This window comes from Dipodomys merriami, unplaced genomic scaffold, assembly GCF_024711535.1.
Source record: "Dipodomys merriami isolate MVZ:Mamm:240054 unplaced genomic scaffold, mDipMer1.0.p SCAF_8, whole genome shotgun sequence".
NCBI lineage: Eukaryota > Metazoa > Chordata > Mammalia > Rodentia > Heteromyidae > Dipodomys > Dipodomys merriami.
In genome coordinates, this window is record NW_027206401.1 from 50,502,502 (window position 1) to 50,509,672 (window position 7,171).

Sequence of the window (7,171 nt, forward strand, 5' to 3'; positions counted from 1 at the left end):
TTCTTCAGGATTTCCAATCAAAGAAAGCTATCCTTTTTCCTTGAGGAAGTAGTAAGCGTAAGAAATTTGAGGGGAATGATCCCTCTTAATGGAAATTGGAAGTGGATAACAAGCACCTCTCCCCAAAGATGGCCATAAATAAATCTAACATGAATCTGAGCCATTCACTGATTTTTCTCTAGGTAACAAGGAAGCAAACCTTTGGTTTCATAGATAATTTTGGTTTTTTCCCCCGATAAGATGACAGAGAGAAGTGCACAGGAATTTAAATGGTTGCTGCATGAGTTATTCAAATTATGGTCAATGAAACCTGGGCTAGATAATACTAAATGGTGAAAGATAAATACAGTAAGAAAAAGTAGAAATGTCAACTGTCAGAAGGTCCTGATGGAGCTGGAGTTGTTTCAAGTATATCCCCAAAACAAGCTGAAAGGTGTGGAGGTTTTTTTCTGAGTTGTGAGGGTGGAAGCAATATCCTGAGGGTGACAGTGGGCTGGCTAAGAAATGGAGTATGTCTATAATTCCCCACCCTGGGAGGCTGAAGTAGGATGATATCAGATTCAAAGCTATCACAGGCTATATCGTGAGAGACAAACAAGCAACCAACCAACCAAAAACAAATGAGCTGTTAAGCCATGAAAAGATATGAAGAGATCATAAGAACATATCACGTAAGAGAAGCCAATTTGAAAAGTCTACATAATGCATAATCCAGCTAGAGAAGGATTTTAGAAAAAGCAAAACTATAAATAGCAAAAAGGTCAGTGGTTGGGGTTAGGAAAGAGGGAATAAAAACTAGGCCAAACAGAATATGCAGAGCAGTGAACATACTTTGTATATGATCCTGTAATAGTAGCTACATGTCAGTTCATCCAAATTCACAAAATATGCAATACCAAGAATAAATCCTAACGTAAACTGTAGACTGTGTATAATAACAATGTGTCAACTCAAGTGATAAGCAGAACAGTTCTAAGTAGGACAGGGTCATGGGATATATGAGAAGTCTCTGTACTTTCTGCTTTTGTTATGAAACAAAAACTACTCTTTAAGGTATCTTTTTCTATTTTTCTTTTGGCAGGGGGCAATCTTAGAGCTTGAACTCAAGGCCTAAGCACTGTCCCTGAGCTTCTTTTGCTCAAGGCTAGCACTCTACCACTTGAGCCACAGCTGAAGCTTTTTGTGGTTGATTGGAGTTAAGAGTCCTACAGACTTTGCTGTCCAACTTGGCTTTGAACTGTGATCCTCAGACCTCTGCCTCTTGAGTAGCTAGGATTACAGGTGTGAGCCACCAGCACTTGGATAAGGTCTCTTTTTAATTCACAAATTCTTTCATTCTCTTCTTACTAGAAGTAATACTGCAGATAAGATATCTAAGCAGTGGTGATTGGTGCCTCACAGCTAGACCATTACATGTCTGTAATTGGCTTAGTGACAATACTATCAAAAATCAGAATTTTATGTCATATTATAGAATGTTAAATGGTTAGGTTGACAGAAGTATCTTCTTGATTGGCAGCACTTTCCCACTGATTTTCCATATTTACCTTCGAATGAATTATCTGAGCGCTAAAGGAAAGATGGAGTGCTTCTTAGCTGGGTATCACATTTTCTCAAGTGGTATAGAATGGAAATATTATTCAAATTAAGAAGCTTTGAGAAGTTAACATTTTTATGGACCATGAGAAAAGTTGTATATGCTTCAGAGGATTCAGAAGATGCAATTTGAGATGTAGAAATAAAACTATTTTCCCAAGCATCTATGCACACATACACACACACATACACATATACACACACATACATACATAGACACATACATTTATCTGTAGTGTTCCATGAAAACATGTTATATGTTATATTATTTCTTTAGTGAAGAGAATCATGACATTTCATAAAATATTTTCTACAGGCAACAAAACAATCCAGGAAGTGAGGGTTTGTTTTTTCTTTCAAATAAGAAAATAACAACATTGAACTAGGCACCAGTGACTCAAGCCTATATTCCTAGCTACCCAGGAGGCTGAGATCTGAGGATTGTGATTCAAGATCAGCTTTGGCAGAAAAGCTCATGATACTCTTATCTCCAATAAACTACTGAAAGTAGAGCTGTGCTCAAGTGGTAGAAAGCTAGTCCTGAGTAAAACAGTCTTCAGGGGCAGTACCCAAGCCCTGAATTCAAGCCCCAGGACTGCACAACAATAAATAAAAATAACATTGTCAACAGCAAAAACTTGAAATTTTGAAGAGCTTAGAGAATTAAAGACACAGAAATTAAGACATAAGTCTGTAAAAACACTTATTCATAGCAAATTTATTCAGAATAAATCTAAAGTAAAATAACCCTAATGTCCACCATTAGATGCACAAATTTAAAGGAAAAGAACTGAATCATCACTGCTAAAAATGAGCAGACTCTCAGTGCTTGCAATCACATGTATGGACGTCAAAAACATTATGCTGAGTGAATAAAAAGAAAAGAAACTATGTGTAAAATTTTTAACAATTTTGCCACTTGATTACATCTTTCCTTCCTTATCTTTTCATTTAATATGTGCCAAATTGTACATCACTACTCTCATTTCATTTTTTAGCTGACCAGTAGATAGTATCAAAGAATTTCAATTTGAGAGACTATACTACAAAATAAGGGGAAGGGAGAAAGCAAAAACAAAAAAACAAAAAGAAGAACCTAACTTCATCAGTTTTCCTACTGAAGGACATCTATCTGCTCATCCACCTTTCCATATATCTGCTTTACTAGGCCTCTACCAGTAGCAAGCAGACAAGCCAAGAGTTCAGGTAGCCTTCTACCTGGGCGCCTTCAATGTAGAGTGACAGATGCTCAGCTCTTTATTTCCCCCTGTCTTCTCCATAATCTCCCATGACCAGTGCCCTCAGCTCTGGCTACCACTCTCCAAGGAGAACACAACACCATGCAGACCTAGGGGACCTCAGATCAGCATCCATATTGTGTCCAGACAACATCTTTTAAAGCAGTTACTAAGTAGATGAAATAGGCCTTGAGGGCTTCTGTGGAAATATGCATTAGTTATGTGTGAATGCCACTAAACGCTTAGATCAGAGTTCTTTCCGTATCCTTTACTTTTCCCTCTGTCCGCTCACTCTGTTATCCTCCCTGCTCAAATGAACAGTGGCAGTCAGGATGAAAGGCTAAATAAAAATAGAAATTGCTGCCAAGTAATTTCTGTGATATAAAGCAACCATCTATTTTAGAATGTTTATGGATATGTTGCTTCTGAGTGCTTCACAGTCTTTGTCCTGCTCTTGAGAAATAAATTTTCTTCCTAGCTGTGGGCTCCTAGATTCTAAGAGAATGGAACAGAATATCCCCATTCTTCATTATATACTTGAGAAACAATTTAATGTTGTCACTGGAAGTCATTTGTGATGTGTTTAGACTGCTTTGTTTTAGCTCTTCTAAAGTTAATGCATTCATCTTTGTCATTTATCTGCTCTCACATATAGCCATTCTAGTCATGACAGGGACAATTGAGTGTGATCTACCCTCCACTGTAGACTTGATGCAATAATACATCACAGGGCTTAGATGTCTTGAGTTTTCTGGTGCATATCAAAGCTTAATTAGCTCATTTCCAAAGCCAAATGTCATTTCTAGCCTGTGAAACAGTTTTGATCCTTTACTGTGCTGTAGTCAATTGACAAAGCCTTTCTCTTTTCTGTGATTGGCTTTGAATCATGTTTTATAATTTCAATCAAATATTATTTGTCCATTGTTATTCATATCTGTCTGTGATTGGCTTTGAATCATGTTTTATAATTTCAATCAAATATTATTTGTCCATTGTTATTCATATCTGTATCCTTTTCATTACAATATGTCCATACTAATAAAGTGGATGTGAGGATGAAATAGCAAGAGCCACAACTGCCAAGGTTCAAGTCTGAAGCAAAGAACAGCTCTGAGGCTCAAGCTCCAAACCTGGTACTGCCTCTCAGGACCAAGTTACCCTGTTCCAGTCCAGAGAGTCTCTTCCTTGACCTACAAGTAAGAGCATTTATCCCAGTATATATGTATAAATTCCATATATACATTCAGCATGTATGTATGATTCATATTGTGCCACAAGTAAACAAAGGCAGCATCCCAGGTAGCCTAATATATTATTAGAGTCTATGCAAGTATTATCATTATTATGGTTGGTGCTTAAGGACTTATATTGAGTTGTCAATTTCTCAGGTAAACCTGAGAACATGGGATGGTCTCATGGATTTTCTCCCTGACATAATTTGTCCCAAAAGGAATAAATATCATTTAGAAATTTCAAGATCCAGTGACACACATACCAGCTAATTATCAAGACAAATTTGATATTCTCTACACTGTCTAAGAAGTGAGCTGGGACATAGCCAGTTGCAAATAAAGAGAAATGCTAAAGAAAAATGAACAGTTTAGAGAAAATCTCACATTGTACCTAATTTCTAGGTTCAAAGTTTTAAATACTTTTAATCAATTTTAAAGTCAGTGTTTATTAATTTTGTAAGCAACTTAAAATTATGTCACATTCTACACGCAGAAAATCAGCAACCTGTTAATGCCTGTATGGTGTCTCAGTGTCTATAAAGTACTTCCTTATTCATAATTACCTTTATTTTTCAACATAACTTTGTTAGGTGACTACTGTACCACTTTTCTAGGTGAAAATCCTGGGTTCAGTGTCTTATTAGGAAGAAGCACGGAAGTGGCGCTGTAGCTCAAGTGGTAGAGCGCTCGCTTTGAGCTGAAGAGCTGAGGGACAGCGCCCAGGCCCAGAGTTCAAGCCCCACGACTGACAAAAAAAAAAAAAAAAAAAAAAGGAAGAAGCAGAAATTGATGGGTCTCAAACTTGATTCAAGAGATAACATCTGACTGGGTTTTTTAAAAGTACAATTCATATTCAGGTAATATGCATCTGACAGCTTCTGAGGCACAGAGGACATGTTAGAATGATATAGACTCAAGCTCCAGGCCTCCAATCCTAAGTGCCTCTTATCATCATGAGCTGCCTCAGCAATCCAGTAAATCCAAACTCAGTAAAGTGGATTCTAGACCCAACTCTATCACCAAGTAAAATCACCAGTTCAATCCTTTCTTTCTCTAACTCTGTTTATTCATTCAGTAAAAGAAGAGATTTCATACAGCAGCTGGAAGTTATCTTCCGTTCCTTAATAACTTAATTTTTTTAATAATCTAGGGTTGGAGGCATGGCTCAAGTAGTAGAGTGCCAGTATCAGCAAGTTCAAGCCCCACTCTCAGACAAATAAAAGAAAAGAAAAAGAAGTAAACTAATTAAGCAGCACTAAAACACAAAACAAAACAGGTACTTGAGGGCTGTCTTTTTATGTCTATTTTCTTTTTTTAATTGTGAAAATACGTACAGAGGGGTTACAATTACATGGACAAGATAATGAGTACATTTCTTATCAAGCATTGTTGCCTCCTCCTTTGTTTCCCCTTCCCATCCCTTCCCATCTCCCCCTCCACCTCCCCACCCCTGCCAAAGTTGTAAAGTTCGTTTTTTGACATAACAACTTCTACATCTCATTGTTGCAATGGGTGCACCTGTATCCCTATTTAAATGATTTGTTTTTTCCCTTCCCCTCCACAAATTATACCAACATCAAATACAGTGAAAGCAGGGGTTTTACCGTAGAGGAGGGACATACAAAGCAACAAAGATATCATCTTATAAATGTTAGAAACAATCACAAGAAAGAAAAAAACATTTGAATACTTATCTTGGGGTTCATTTCACCTAACATCAACTTATCTGACCTTTTCTGCTTGTCTCAGACATATACTAGTTACTGCAAATAAGGGAAACCATGGGACCTATGTTTCTTTGGGCCTGGCTTACTTCACTTAATATAATTTTTTCCAAGTCTTTCCATTTCCTAACAAATGGGGCAATGTCATTCTTTCTGATGGAGGCATAGAATTCCATTGTGTGTATATATACCACAAAAATAGGGAACGCTTCACAAATTTGCATGTCATCCTTGCGTAGGGGCCATGTTAATCTTCTGTGTATCGTTCCAATTTTAGTATATGTGCTGCCGAAGCGAGCACTTGAGGGCTGTCTTTTAAAAATTTTGTTTCATATTTAGATTTTGAAAGCTGGGGACAAGTAAGGTCATTCCCACCCCTTGGACAGGCCAAGATAATCAAACAACTCTTCTCATTTAGCACAAGTTCTTCAGTATGAAGGTCCTTCCACTAGGAATTAATTGCAGAGCCTGTGATTGTGTAACCCAACTGCAGTGTAGGCTACAGAGTCTAGGAGGATAGAAGTTGATATCCAACTGATATAAGATGATTTGGGTTCTGAAGGAGCCTGAACCTACTCAATATCATCACATTCCCCTAGAGAACAACACATTCATTTGTCACAGGAAAGTCCTGTGACATACTGCCCACTTTCTACACAAATATTTCAAATATAAAATATCATGGTTAGCAAAAGAAAAGAAAAATGGTTAATTTTTAATCTCTCCACTTCACTTATCCTTTCTCTGTTTTTCAGAATTAAACACCAAGAAGGAGAATGTTGATATGATATCTTTGAAATTGTCCTTACTGGCATTTCCAAGTAAGATGCAAATATTCATGCAAAGACTAGGGCATGCTTCATGGTCTTCTTCAAACTTTCTTTATACTTTACTTTTTCCACCACAAGGAATCCTCTCCATACTGGAAGTCACACAAAGTGCCTTGAAGAGAAATCCTGGTAGGAACACTGGTTTTCTTATAGGTATTAGTTCTTAGGTATAAAAGGTATAACTACATGGGGGAGGGGGGAGGCTGGGAAGGGTAAACAAAGGAGGAGGCTGCAATGCTTGGTAAAAAATGTATGCATTATCCTGCCCATGTAATTGTAGCCCCTCTGTACAGTATGTTCTCAAATAAAATAAAATTAAATTAAAAAAAAAAAAGAAGTTATACAGACCTGACATTTGAAAAACCCATTTTTTTAATTTAATTTAATTTTATTTGTGAACATACTGTACAGAGGAGTTACAATTACATGGGCAGGATAATGTGTACATTTCTTACCAAGCATTGCAGCCTCCTCCTTTGTTTACCCTTCACATCACTACCCAGCCTCCCCCCTCCCCCCCAATCCCAATCCTTCGCCTTTCCCCCCCTTCC

The 7,171-nt window shown here is 37.3% G+C and overlaps 1 non-coding gene across 1 annotated transcript; it reads right to left on the reverse strand.

Annotated features, from left to right (window-relative positions):
• Positions 1–5,984: 5,984 nt before the first annotated feature.
• LOC138819572 (U6 spliceosomal RNA) lies at positions 5,985–6,091 on the reverse strand. The gene has a single exon (XR_011369494.1). It is a non-coding gene; the product is annotated as a U6 spliceosomal RNA (small nuclear RNA).
• Positions 6,092–7,171: the final 1,080 nt, after the last annotated feature.